The sequence below is a fragment of the Acomys minous genome (assembly GCF_964271855.1).
Source record: "Acomys minous genome assembly, chromosome: 8".
NCBI classification, from domain to species: domain Eukaryota; kingdom Metazoa; phylum Chordata; class Mammalia; order Rodentia; family Muridae; genus Acomys; species Acomys minous.
In genome coordinates this window covers 19546385-19560542 of record NC_140489.1, presented here as the reverse complement: position 1 = coordinate 19560542, position 14158 = coordinate 19546385, and the positions used below count along the sequence as shown (strand labels likewise).

Here is a 14158-nt window from a genome sequence, read left to right as displayed (position 1 = left end):
CCTCACTATTCTGTGACGGGACCGAGACAGTGCAGCAAGGAAAAGAAGCCACAGCTACGAGGATTAACAAGGACACAGATGTTGTTTGCATATGATATGACTGATTACCTATAAAAATTTCAAAAGAATTTATAATATATGATAGAATTAAGAAACTTCAATTATTTCTGGTTACCATATTAATATAAAAAATCTAGTTTATTTTTGACTATATTCATAACCTTGGACATACAGCAAGTAGTTCGCAGGCGTAAATATAGCATACGCTCACTAGAATCAAGTATAGAAGTTTGTGCTGGCACCATTTCTAAAGCCATAAACACTAGACAGCAATAAAAGAGCACATTATCGCTATGTGTAACATCAGTCCCATGTGAATTCTCAGAAACAAAATGATCAGTAGGAAAAACAAACGCCAAAGAGAATACTTGTATGGGTTTAAGAGATATATTACATTTTATTTATTCATTATTGTGTGTTTGTATGCATTCGCATGTGTGTGTAGATCACAGACAACTTGGAGGAGTCGATTCCACCATTTGGGTCCTGGTTGTCAGGTATAGTGGCAAGAGCCTTTACCCACTGTGGTGGTGTGAATGAAAATGGCTCCAGTGCCTCATGGGAGTGACAGGAGGTCTGGCCTTGTTGGAGGAAGTGTGTCACTGGGAACGGGCTCTGGCACTTCAGAAACCCAAGGCAGGCTCGCTGCCTGCTGATCTAGAGGTAGAGCTCTAAGCAGATGTTTCCTTTATAAGAGTTGCCATGGTCATGGTGTCTCTTCACATCAAGAAAACCCAACTAAGACACCTGCTAAGCCATCTCATTGACTCAATTATTTTGATGTAAAATTCACATACAGACAAAACGAGTCAATGATGCTCAAAATTAGGGAAGTGATCATCTTGCAGGGGGAGTGGCTTAAGACACAAGGGGACTTCTTACATGTAGATAATGTTTAACGTGTTGGTCTAGATGTTGTTATGTGGATATGTTCACTTAAAAAGAAAAAAGAAAGAAAGAAAGAAAGAAATGGGGCTGGAGAGAGAACTCAGTAGTTAAGAGCTCTAGCTGTTCTTCCAGAGGACCTGAGTTCAATTCCCAGGACCTACATGGCAGCTCACAACTGTCTGTAACTCCAGTTCCAGGGGATCTGACACCCTCACACAGACATACATGCAAACAAAACACCAATGCCCATCAAAATAAATAGATCTTAAAAAAAAAAATCAAGCTAGAGATCAGTGCTCTTTCTTACATGTACAATTCAATTTAAAGTATATAACATAACTGTCCACAAACCAAAACATAGAAAGAATTGCAGCTGTAGAGCGGGGGTACAGCTTACCCAAAAACATGTAACTGTGGGCACACATGATGTTTACATGTATTCATAAGGCATGCAGATACAATATTTAGATATCTATCCTATTGTATGCTATAGCTAGCATGTGTGCATGTATGCTTCATGAAAAACGAATTTGTACTCCTCACACCACACAAAAAATGTTCTGCGTGGACTTAGTGCTGAGAACCGAGGTCACTCAGCCCCAGGACCCTGAGATGCCTGTGCCTTCGAGAGAAATAAAAGAGCGAGTCCCACTCAGTTCTCACACCTGCCATCACAGGCCAAAACATGGGGTGGGGGCCAGTGAGAACACATTATGGAGTGGGCATTGGTCTCGGGGAGAGACTGAGACTAGGGCACTGTTGGGAATACCAGTTACAAGTACCCTGTGAAACAGGCACAACCGAAGGGTCCTCTTTGTGTGTGCTGGGAGGAAGATTGCCCAGACAAGAGAAGGGAGCTGCTTTTTCTGCACAGTGGAGGTTTTAAGTAGATTAAAAAGGACAGCCTACATCATGGACAGTGAAAAAGGTTGTGACCAGGGCATAGCAGCACAATGGCTGTGGAACCAGAGAGGCTAGTGTGGAGGACAAGTTGAATAAACCAGATCTCAGGCCCTTTCCTTGAGCAGTAATAGGTAGGAACAGATTATAGAAGGAATTAAGAGTCTGGCAGGGGACAGGTTTGATGAGGTGGGCATCAGGGAGGCTGGGCAGGTTCTCAGTAGACTCGGGAGACAGTAGTAATATTAACAAAACAACAACAAAAATAGCTCAGTAATTTTTGGCTGCTTGCCAGGCTCTGTGACAAGTCCTTTTCAAGGACTCTAGGATTTAGCTTCTCCAATAATCCTTTTAGGATTCCCATGTTACTTAAGGAAACCACAGCCAAGACTGGAATCTAAGGTTAAGTAACTCCCCAGACGCACACAGCTGGGTTGGAGGGAATAAGTCGGAAAAGGAGATCTAGGATCAAAACTCAGGCCCGGGGTGTGGTTTAGGGGTAGAAGGCTCCAAGAACAAAGAAAGGAAAAAAAGCTAGCGGGACAGAGCCTCCCTGAGGTCACAAGTGGGATTCATGGAGTGAGGTACCAGACTAAGCTCACTTAAGACAAGATGAATTGAAAGATGGCACCGAGCTGGGTGTGGTGGTGCTCACCTGTAATCCTAGCACTCAGAGAGGCAGAGTCAGGCAGATCTCTGTGAGTTCGAGGCCAGCCTGGTCTACAAAGTGAGCCCAGAACAGGCAAGACTACACAGAGAAACCCAGTTTGGAAAAACCAAAGGAAAGAAAGAAAGGGAGAAAGAGAGAAAGAAAGAAAGAAAGAAAGAAAGAAAGGAAGGAAGGAAGGAAGGAGGAGGAAGAAGAAGGAGAAGGGAAAGGAGAGGGAGAGGGAGAGAGAGAGAGAGAGAGAGAGAGAGAGAGAGAGAGAGCGCACCAGGAGCTTGAGGGGTAAACCAGGTGCTTGAGGTGGAAATGGAGGCCAAGTGTCCTCACCTGGAAAATGAGGAGTACAGTTGTGACAGACAGGAAACAGAAAGGAATGGATGGAACAGAAAAGAAAACAGGTGCATCAGTCCTGGAGATTTCCACCCAAGTGACTCTTAGCTGTATGTTGCATCCGTTCTTCACATTAAAACCTCGCTCTCTAGGGACACTTCTTCATTCCCAAGCCCACACGGTGGCTAAAAGGACACCTCACAGGGCTAGGGAGACGGCTCAGTCAGTAAAGTGCTTGCTGGGCAAAACCTGAGGACCTGACTTTGATCCAGCCACATACCAAGCTGGGTACATGTGTAATGTGAGCGCTGGGAGGCCAAGACAGGAGGACCCCTGGGGCTTGCTGGCCAGCCAGTCTAGCCAAAAGCAAGAGCTCCAGATTTGGTGAGAGACCATGTCTCAATAAAATAGATGGGGAAGCAACTGAGGAAGACACCTGATGCCTACATCTGGTATCCAGGAACACATATGTGCGGGCGTGTGCGCGCGCGCGCACACACACACACACACACACACACACACACACACACACACACACAACTATAGTTCTAAGACTGGGGAAGGAGTGGATGAATACAAAGTAAGTGATAGTTGCCAAGACCACCCTGGCCTTGTCCCCTTTGTACCTGACATCCCACCTCCCAAAAGTGTCCAGACCCAAACACCTTCCCCAGGCAAAGCCTGCTCTGTCAGGTCACACGAGGACCTCAGTGCTAGAATCTGAGTCCCCTGAGAGTGGCCCTGAGCCAGGAGCCAAGAGTTCACGTTCCCACAGTTTCACCGTGCCCGGTGCTCTAGAGAGAGACAGCTCACTCACTGTTGGCTGCCTTCCTGACCCATCCTGAGATCAGCTCTCAGGTAAACTACATAACCTTCAACTGTCCTTGCAAAGATGGTGTCTGAGTACCAACTTGAGGAGAGGCACAATTTGGAGAGAGTTCCACTTAAAAGGTTGGTATGAGTTCCAGAGCAAATGGTACACGGTTAGCAAGGTTTTGGGCATAGTCAGTGGTATGCAGTAGGTGCCAAATTAGTGTTCTCTGAAATCATGGATGACCCATTTCTCTACATTTACACGCAAGGTTTTAGCACTTCCCTCAACCCATCCCATGAAGCGATCTCATACATGTGAAAAACACAAACTCACACCGGTGAAACAGGAATACACACTACCAAGTTCAGATCACCTATTGAACCTCTTCAAAAGAACCTGTGAGCCAGGAACCCGTGTGGCTAAGTCGCTCCCTTTGCTGGTTCTAACTATTTGCTCACAACTATCGGAAGCACAGCAGGATAGCCAGATAACAGTCAAATAAACAAGCAGTTATGGAGCTGTTGTTGTATTTGCACACACAAGCTTGATGGGCTGTTCCAACTTCCAAAGCCGAATACTGCCAGGGAATCCATTCAAGGGTTAAAGACGTCACTAGCAGCTAGGATGCATGCACTATGGTGGGAATTTAGGAAAAAGCACATGTTGTGGGCAGGGTCCTTTTTTTTTTTTTATTACCAAGTAAGTGAATGTGCTGAAGACAATGTGAAAGATGAAGATGAAGGAAGTCAAACTCACCATCAAGGGACCCAGGAGGCCCCTCCATCACTTATGGTCTTCTATGTGAACACAAAAGTCAACAGGCAAAAATCCCATTTCTTCCAAGAATCATCAGGAACTTTCCCCATCCTACACTCCCATTTTTTCTAGGGGGAAGATGCCATTTTAAGTGTCTAAGGGGACGCCACAACTCCCAGACAGGAAGCCATGAGAATCCTTGTTTGTTGTCAGTGACTGGGAAAGGCTGTAGTTTCGAGTCCAGGAATTAGATGGCTCTTAGAGAACTCGTGGCTCTAGGAATGTAGCTGCCTCAGTTTCTCCAAGTGTAGCACACACACACTGATCACTGTTCTTACTCATTGACGTCAACACTAGGTTATTACAAGACTCAATTAAAGTAAGGTAGCAGCTAGGATCTATTGGAACAAGCCCCTTCTCAGGACAGTGTGACTGCCCTGTTACCCAATATGGCCAGTCTTGCCCAGAGCAAGTTACTGTTTCTCAAGAGACAATTCCATATGATAATATAGCCCCCCAAAAATGATGCAAAGGTTTTAACTTAGAGATATTTATTAACTCCTCCGCAGTGTGTAGCTGATTTCATTTTAAAGCTGCACAACTACTTACTTATTTATTTATTTATTCTGTTTTTTTCAAGACAGGGTTTCTCTTTGTAGCCCTGGCCTGGCTGTCCTAGAACTAGCTCTGTAGACCAGGGTGGCCTCGAACTCAAAGATCCACTTGCCTCTGCCTCCCAAGTGCTGGGATTAAAGGTGTGCGCCACCACAATTCAGCTTACGTATACAACTATTGCGTTTGATAAATCTGAACATTTCAAGGCACAAAGAGATCTTTCTGGGTCTCCAAAATTGACCTCGTGTGGCATGCTAAAATCCCCTTCCCAAGGAGAACTTGCCCAGTTCTTCGCGTCTGTACTGGGCACATATTGGGCCACACTTAGAAAAGCCCTTCAGGGACAACCACAAGCACCCTGGCAACTAACAGGCATCCTTCCATTTAAAAAGCAAGCCCTTGGATTGAGTCTGCAGCTCATTTGACAGAGTGCTTGCCTACTATGCACAAACACTCGGGATTCAACCCAAAGGGTGCACACCTGTAACCCAGGCAGGAAGAACAGGAGGTCCAGGACCTCCTCGGATATGGGAGACCCTGTCTCAAAACCAAAACAACAGAACGCTCAAAATCCAAAGAACAGGAATACTAGATGTAGTGCCCAGCCCCAAATAGAATAGCTCTGTGGCAGGGGATGACCTGAGCAGGGTCGGTGGGCTTTCCTGGGCTCTACTCCACTCGCTATCCTGGAAATGCAGGAGGGAGGAGGAAGCAGGAGGAGGCAGGAGGAGGCCTTAAACAGCCTGCCCATGAAAAGCTTTATTCAGCGCAATTCAATAACTGAAAGTTACTCACAACCGTTTCCATCCACTACTGCGGCCGACAATTTTGTGCTCTCTACCAGTTTCATCTTTTAGAGGAAATGCTTTCTTTAAAAGAAAAAAAAAAATGGTTGGAAGCTCTAAGGCTTTCCTGTCCTTTTTCTCTCCAGACTCCCCCGGCTGTGCACCTCCCAGGGAGCAACACGGAGAGATTGGTCCCTCGGAGGACAAATCCAAGCACCTATCACTGGCCCCCGGTCGCCGCTGATCTCTCCATACCTTTGGCTCAGCTCTTGTACTTGTGAAAATCAAGGGTAGAGTTGGCAGGATGGCTCAGTGTGTACGAGAGCTTGCATAAGATCCTACTTGGCGCTAAATATAAAACAGAAATCAATTCTTTAGAACCCACTCCCCGCTTTCAAACGTGGCTCTGACCTCCACATGTACCACTGCACTTATATCACACACTACTACTACTACTACTAATAATAATAATAAAGAAAAAATTCAAAAATCCAAAGCATGACAGAAGGCCCTCTCCAGCATGCCTAAAAGTCCTGCACACCATTGCACCTGGAACATAAGAGCAAACTGAGCATATTTTCTCCATCTAGACTGCTGTTCCAGAACGTTCTCATAGGAGAAGAGATAACTGACTCTATTTGATGATAATCAAATATCATCTGTGAGTTGTCATTTTACCCAATACACGCGACTCCGCCGAGCTGACCGCCCTTTCACAGTGACACTATATGAGCTCTCTCTGCCCCTGATAGGACCACAGGGACAGAGAGTGAACCCAAGCTTCCAGCAAGTGGACAGCGGGCCATCTTGTCCACATGACATTCCTATAACTTATAAAGGAGGCCTGAATTTTTACACCCCTAAAAACAGACTTTCCCCTCTCTCATTATAACCAGGGCTAGGACTGTTTCATACAGTGACTGGTCAAAGCCTTCTCTGGGTTTCTGGTGGTCTTACCGTATGTGTTTTAAGACACAACTAACGGCTACCTTTCTCCCTCCTCTCTCTGAGGTCAAGGGACTTCTGAAATTGCCAAGGCAAAAGTTCTTTTTGGCTGAGCTGGCCTTGGAGGAGGCCTCTTGGGCTCCCTTAAGAAAACATTTGAGGGCACTTAGAAAGCAGTGGGTTTACAACTGTGTTGGCAGAGTTCTGAATTCAAGGGCTAGCCTCCGGTGCTGCCTAGAGGGTGGTCCCCAACTCTGGGCTCCCAGGTCCTCTAGAGTAGCTAGCTCTTCTTTGGTTCAATTCAGATACGAGGGTCTTGCATAAGATTCTACTTGGAGCTACATATAAAACAGAAATGATGCTTACAAAAACTGTGTGTGTCCCATTCCGATAAACGGTTCTCTTATGGGGGGTTAATGTACTTACTGCATATAAAGAGGCTTGCCCTTCCTTCTACCTTTCCAGAATTTGGGACATCCATGAACTGGAGCAATTAAACATGTGCTTAGCCAATGTTAAAAAAATTAAACAAATAATTATTTCAGAGTAAATGCTTTCAAAGTTATCCCAAGTGCCTTTCACATAATTTGGGCTTTCAGCTACCGTTGAGGTTGGCACACACCTGAAATGTGTTATTTATGTATTATTTTCCTCTCATGAGCAAGGAGAAACGTGCAGTGTTCTCTCTCTTTCTCTCTCTCTTTTCCTTCCCCTCCTTTTCCTCCTCCCTCTTTTGGCATTTGGTTGGTATTTTGGAACCATTGTTAAAAATTTGGCCCAGCCTTAAAAAAAAAAAAAAGTATGCCAGCTTCAGTGCTTGTGTGATGACTTTCTGACAAATGAAAACAAATTAGGACTTTATTGAACATCTTGTTAATTTGTATTGGTGAAATAAGCTGTACATGACAGTGTACGGATTCATTTTCTTAATTCTAAAGTCAAAAAAGAAATTCACAGAAGCGCCAATGATTTAAAACTAATTCACAGTACAACTCCAGAGTCACTTTCTTTGAGCTGTTCTGGGCAAACTTTGGGGCAGGCTGCAGAGAATCTAGGTAAATTCTAGAAACCAACAAGTCTCATTCATTTCCTTCAGTTTGTATAAACAAGCAACTGACAGGTTTCCTGCAATGGCCGTTTGCCGTTCTTACAGATAAGAAAGTTCTCAACAGGAAATCCTTTGCTGAGAGAGACCAGCTATGCCATGAAACGAAACTTGCTACCAAGTCCTGGATCACTACATATTTGATAATGTGGGATCGTGAAGTAAAGCCAAAATCAAATGCGAGACACTGCATGGCTGTGAGCTGTTTGCTGCCCCATTGATACAGGATATTAAATAAATATTAAAACATATTTAGGAGCTCTTATCTCTCCCCCTCCTGGAGGTAATCAGTTGAGGAAAACAAGAGAGATGTGATGGTCTTTTAGAAGGACCAAACAGTAATTTAAGTAAGTTTTAAAACCAAAACCAACCAAACAAACAAAAACCAGTGTAGTGCTAAATACGCCATGTATGGAGAGAAGTTATTTATAAATAAATATAAAGAACTTAAAATTTAGGGGTCTGGCTGGGAGGTGGTGGTACATGTCTTTAATCCTAGCACGAAGGAGGCAGAGGCAGGCTGATCTCTGTGAGTTCGAGGCCTGAGTTGGAGCCTAGCCTGGACTACACAGTGAGTTCCAGGAGAGCCAGGGCTACATGAAGGAACCCTGGCTTGAAAAACAAAAAACAAAACAAAACAAAAACAAAAACAAAAAAATGTGCGGTAGGGCAGAGGAGGTGGGGGTTGATCTGGAGAGATGGCTCAGTGGAAGAAGTTTCTTCTAGGGGACATGAGTTCTGATCCCAGCACCCATGTGAGGCGGCTCACAACAGTCTGTAACTCAGGCTCCAAGAGCCTCTGGTAGGTGCTCATACCCACATGCAGACACATACACCTACACATAATTAATAATAATAAAAATAAATCTTTAAAAAAAAACCTTACAGTTTAAAGATCACCATTGACAAGATGGGTCAAAGTCTAGCAAATGTGTTGATTTTTATACGGATAAGCTTTATTGAAGAGCTTCAAAGCCAAAATGTAGGAAAGGTATGTTTGGTTATTTTCCACTTAGCAAACTGAGTGAAAAGGGGGACATTGCGGGAGGTGGCCAAACTGCTTTCCTTGCTATTCCTCATCACGAGTAAGATATAGCTGACATAGGTGCTGGTGGTTTGGGGGATCCCCTAAATTAGCCTCAAAATGAAAGCACCCCTTCTCCATGCACACAAGAGGAGATGTTTCTAAATTAACTAGGCAGTCATTTTTTTTTTTGCAGTCTGGAAACAGTCCTCATCCAGCCTAGGAGTGTTGCCTTTCCCTTCTCAGCTACCAGGAACACCCTGCCCTTTGCCCTCCTGAGCACCAGGCAGTCTCAGAGTTTCTGCCCAGGCAGCTTGAGAGAACCTGTCCAAAATGCCACAGATCTTCATGAGCAAACGCCACAGCTCAACCTGGAACCCGCTCGCAAGCAGGAAAAGACGTCATCGTACCTTCCCCAGATGACCCTTCCTCCATAGGCAGCATTTGGGTCTCGAGTCTCTAAAAAGACTTTTGTCCTAACAGTAGACACACACATCTTATAGCAGACACACAATTAATGGCTCAAATGTATTCTTTTCAGCCTTCCCCTTGCACAACTCAGAGGTTGCAAAATGCTAAGCAAGCGCGAATGCTCACCCTGCCTTTCAGGCTTTTCCCTGAACTATTTTCAATAAAAATACAGTTATGAAATCCAGAAGGCTGCATTTTTGGTTGTTGTTGTAAAATGACCTTGACTTGACAGGCATGGTCTCCGGTTTCAACAGATGTTGTGGGAAAGCTCAAAGAAGCCAGCGTATTCTTCAAGCATCTGTGATGACATGCAGGCTTTTTTTTTTTTTTTAAATCGGTGGTCATGGTAGGGTTTACATGTGTGGTGGGGGTGGGGTGGGGTTACACTTCTCAGTTTCTATGACAACCGTGTCTCCATTCCTGGGTTACTAGATACCATCTACTTCCTGTGTCTAAATTTTTAAACCAATCAGAAAAGTGTTCATATGGTTAACAACTTCTGGGAGCCAGCTTCTTTAATGAGGCACTTTGAGGCTCAAATGAAGATGTCCACAGGCGTCACGCTGTCTTATCGTGATCCTGTTTCTTCACTCTCTTCTGTGGTAAAGAACCGCGCCCCCCCCCCCTTTTCTTGGACGGGAGCGTGCTCTGCTCAAAGCAGAGGCCACAATTTCTTGCAACAGTGTGTCAGCTGATCCCGTTGCTTGCTCTCCTCGTTGTCTGTTTTCCCTTTCACTGTCTAAAGACTTAGATTTAGCACGAGAAACATGCTAATTCACAAGGCACTTAAATTATCAAAGTAATGATACTGTTAAGCACCCATCTGCTGGCGCTGCTATCTAAATGCTCAGAAGAGGGGGAAAAAATTAGGAAAAATTAATTCCAAGTTGATCAACTTTGCATTCTACAACTTACAGAACAGAAATCACTGAGACCGTATTGTGAAGCCCCATATCTATCAATGCAAGCTAGAAGCTGACATCTGCAAAGAAATTTGTCACCAAAATGGCCTACTTTATCTGGAGAGAAACAACAACAAAAAAATTAAAGATAAAGACCCCCAGAGCGAGCCAGATGCACCCAGATTAAAAAAAAAAAAAAAAAAGAAAGAAAGAAAGAAAGAAAGAAAGAAAGAAAAAGCAACCACGCGGAAAGCCCTGCCAAGAAGGCAGATCCGAAATTAAGGCAAGGTTTTAAAAGAAGGTTTTGGGTGGCTGTTTTCCTAAGTGCCCATGTAACTGACCAATCACTGTGAGAGTTAGAGCGGGGACCCCCAGACATTCATGCGCTCACTCTTCAGGGCTCTACACCCTCAGAGCTGCTCCCCCTGGCTAAGGCAGTGCAGGCGATCAATGAAAAAACAGGGAACAAAAGGGAAATACTGATGTCTTCTTCCCCAGCTCGGAAAGCCGTTCCCTTTTTTCCTCAATGAGCCAGAAGCACCCAGCCTACAACAGCGCCACGGGGGAGCTTCCACTAGCAGCGTCCAGTCCTTTCAGAGCTGCCAGTTTCGTCTTCGCAATCATGTGTCCCGACGCTAGCACAACCCGGTGACGGTAAGGCTCCCGGAGCCCAACCAATTGAAACTAATAAATTAAATAAATTAATAATCCCCACGATTAAAAGCTCCCAAGAAAGACCTCGTTCCCTTTCTCCAAATGTCATTCCCAGACTATAAACAAAGCATGAAAAATAGTCTCCCGGGCTAGGAAGCTGGGTTTTTCTCCTCAAAGCAACGTTTTCCTCCAAAACCAGAAACATTCCTGCTTCTTTCAACGGACACTCTGGTTTGTCCATGTCACGCCGGCATGTGCAGCTCCGGTATTTGAGAAAGAGGTTTAAACTGTCCATAGCCACTCTGTTTATAATTGATAGCAAAACAGTTACGACAGCGATGCTGTAACTCTGCCCCAGCCAAACTCCACATTTAACACGTTAGTTCCTTGAAAATACAAGTCACGCCTGGGGACCCCTCCAAAGCCGCCTCCCTCTTAAGTCATTAACAGAATTACATCAATTATTCGGTAATTTTTCATAAATATCCATTGTCTACGATTTTTAAAAATAAAAATGTAAAACCATCTATCTACAAATTAAAAAAAACTTTTCTTTCTTGCTTGCTTTTTTTCTTTTTCTTTCTTTCTTTCTTTCTTTCTTTTTTTTTTTTAATGAACTTACTTTTGAGACAAAAACTAATGAGAATAAGCAACTCGCCATCCCTCAATCTTTCCCATTCTGGGCTGCATGCTATAAATCAATCCTAAACTAGGTGCACAGATGGGGGGCAGACACCTTAAGATTAAAAAGCCAAGGGTGCCCCCCAAAATGGGCAAGCTGGGCAGCGAGGCTCAGGGTGACAATGCTAACCCAGGCAGAGGCTCGCTAGGCAGCCAGAGAGCCGCATTTTCGTTACCTTCGATCGCCTGCCCCCCCGCTGCTTCTCGCGGCCGCATTGGGGGGCTGCGGCGGCGCTGGACTCGCGGGGGGCCCCGCCGCCGGGTCGCGCCGTCTCCCAGCCGAGCTGCACCGACCGCGGCCGGAACACCCGGCTCCAGCGCCCGGCGCCCGCCCGGGGTCGGCGGCTCGGCTCCCACCCGGGCCCGGAGTCCTGCTGGGTCCTAGCGCTCGTCTCCCGGGCTGCAGCCCGCTCTGCAGCCTGCACGTACCGCGGGGCGGCCGAGGAGGGGGAACCCCGGGAAAGCACGAGCGGGAAAGCCGAGCCTCCGTGGGTGCGGAGAAAGAGGAGCTCGGTGCCAAAGCCTGGGTATGCAAAGAAAGACGCTGGCTCCCGCCGAACTCCCAGAAGGCAGATGCTAGCTAGAGTCTGCAGCCCGGGCGGAAAGCACAAACGTGGCCCGGAGGTTTGCTCCGTGCACCTGTGGTATGGAGTGCGCTCACAGAAGGTAAGAGACATCGCGGGATCCTCAGAGATTTCAGAATACCAGGGAGAGAAAAGCGGACAATTCGTGTACTTGGAACCAGTTTTCCCCAATCTTTTTCCCGCTAACAGTTATTATTTTCTTTTTTTCTTTTTTGCATTTTTCTTTTTCTAGCTTTATAATTTGTGTTTTAAATAACAAAGCCCCATATGGCTCACCACGTAGTCATCTGATTTTCAAAAGACCTCCAAAATTACATCAAAATATGCACTCATGTATCTCCTAAGAAATCAACTAGAGAGAATTAATGGTGGCATATGGTGTGCCTCGTAGAGAAAACTTAATTACAAATTAAAACAAACGCGAAAATTCTCAAATCCCATAAACCAAAAGTAAATTATGATCCTAGATTGATTCACAGATCAACTCCTTTGCCATCAGGAGGATGAAAAAATTCTAAGTTTCTTTCTCAACAGGAGAAAGCTGTTACCTAGCAGGAGTCCGCCACGCCACTGTTCCCAGCCCCGCCTCCCCCCGCCCCCCCCCCGCCCCCTCCCCGCCCCTACCCCCTACTTCCACCCTCTCAGCTCTCTGCAACTCTGTGGTTCTGTATTTCCTGTGGCCCACCTGGAAGGTAAGTTACATCTTGCAAGCGCCCCCTTAAGAAGACAGCTTCGTTAGCCCCTAATTCATGATAACGGGGCTTCAGTTAGGGAAACCTATTTGAAAGGCTGGGCAACTGAAAGCCTTTAGTCTTCCGGTACCACCAAGTTAAAGGGTTACGACTCAGTCAGACTGCTAATAGCAACTGTGCCGCGTGGTTTACACCGAAGAGAAGATTAAAACCGTGGCTTTTGACTTCTATTTTCAGAGCAGAAAACGTCCCTTCAAAAGTGCTGTTGCCCTCACCTTTCCAATGACGGCAAGCTAAATGTAATGGAAGGTTTTTTATTTTTTTGTAATGGAAGGTTTTTAAGCATTAGTAATTAAACACCCTGAGTACCTCTTCTCATGCCTCGTGTTGTAGCGTGGTACTTTTTGTCCATCTTCAAAGGAGATCGCGGAGGCGCAGAGAAGGGCTGGTCCAACGCAGGTGGAGTCCCAGCCTCAGGTCTCCCACACTTGCTGGAAACCCTAGTCTTCAAAGCATAGCATCTACACTGCCATCGCCCCCCTTCTCTGCAAGCACCTTGGGAATGCAGGTAGGTTCTCAGCACCCCCTTTCTTACCTGAAGCAGAGGCCCAGTCTGTAGCATGGCCACATGATAATATTTTAGTCTCTGTTGAGAGATTTTGCTGGCAGGACACGGACTGTTCAGATTTCTCTCCTGGGGCTTCCAGGCTGAGTAGTAGCACAGTCACCCATTTTGTTTGTTTGTTTGTTTTTGTTTTTGTTTGTTTTGTTTTGTTTTTCTTTCCTGTGTCCTAGACAGAACTTTACACACAAGGGGGATGTTTCTGCAGTGGGAACTGATCGCTTTCTAGTGACCCCACTGAAAGACTTTGTAAGCCTCGAAGTCAATTGTCTTAGGTATAGGGTGAGCCATTCGTGCGACCCAGAAAGTCCTGAGCAGACCTAGGGCGCCTAGAGCCTGGTGGGCCTGAGGGGAGTCACTTCTCTGCTCTCCCACACCCGTGGGAAACTCGGAAGCCAGATATGTTTGTGGCCTTCCACTTCCTCCTCCTCCTCTCTGCCAAAACCAAGTGTCACTTCTCATGATGTGTCCCAGCCTGTTGCTAGCCAGGTGACAGGCTGAATGACATTGAGCCTAATAGAAACTTCAAAAAGTGAGTCCAGCCGCTAGTCAGGGGAAGGGGGCTAGTCAGGGCAGAGGTATGGGCGCCTCACCTTCCTGGTGAACTGCTTGGAAGGATTTGTGTAAAATTCACGTGGTGGATTTATCTGCTCTCTTTGTGGA

At 45.7% G+C, this 14158-nt stretch overlaps 1 protein-coding gene across 3 annotated transcripts in view; it reads right to left on the bottom strand.

Moving 5' to 3' along the window:
* Window positions 1–11937, bottom strand: part of FOXN3 (forkhead box N3) — a 385252-nt gene extending 373315 nt beyond the window's left edge. For all 3 annotated transcript variants that reach the window (XM_084792026.1, XM_084792025.1, XM_084792027.1), the window contains exon 1: window positions 11774–11937. The gene's annotated coding sequence lies outside the window, so the exon portion shown is untranslated. The remainder of the gene's footprint in view (window positions 1–11773) is intronic.
* Window positions 11938–14158: the final 2221 nt, after the last annotated feature.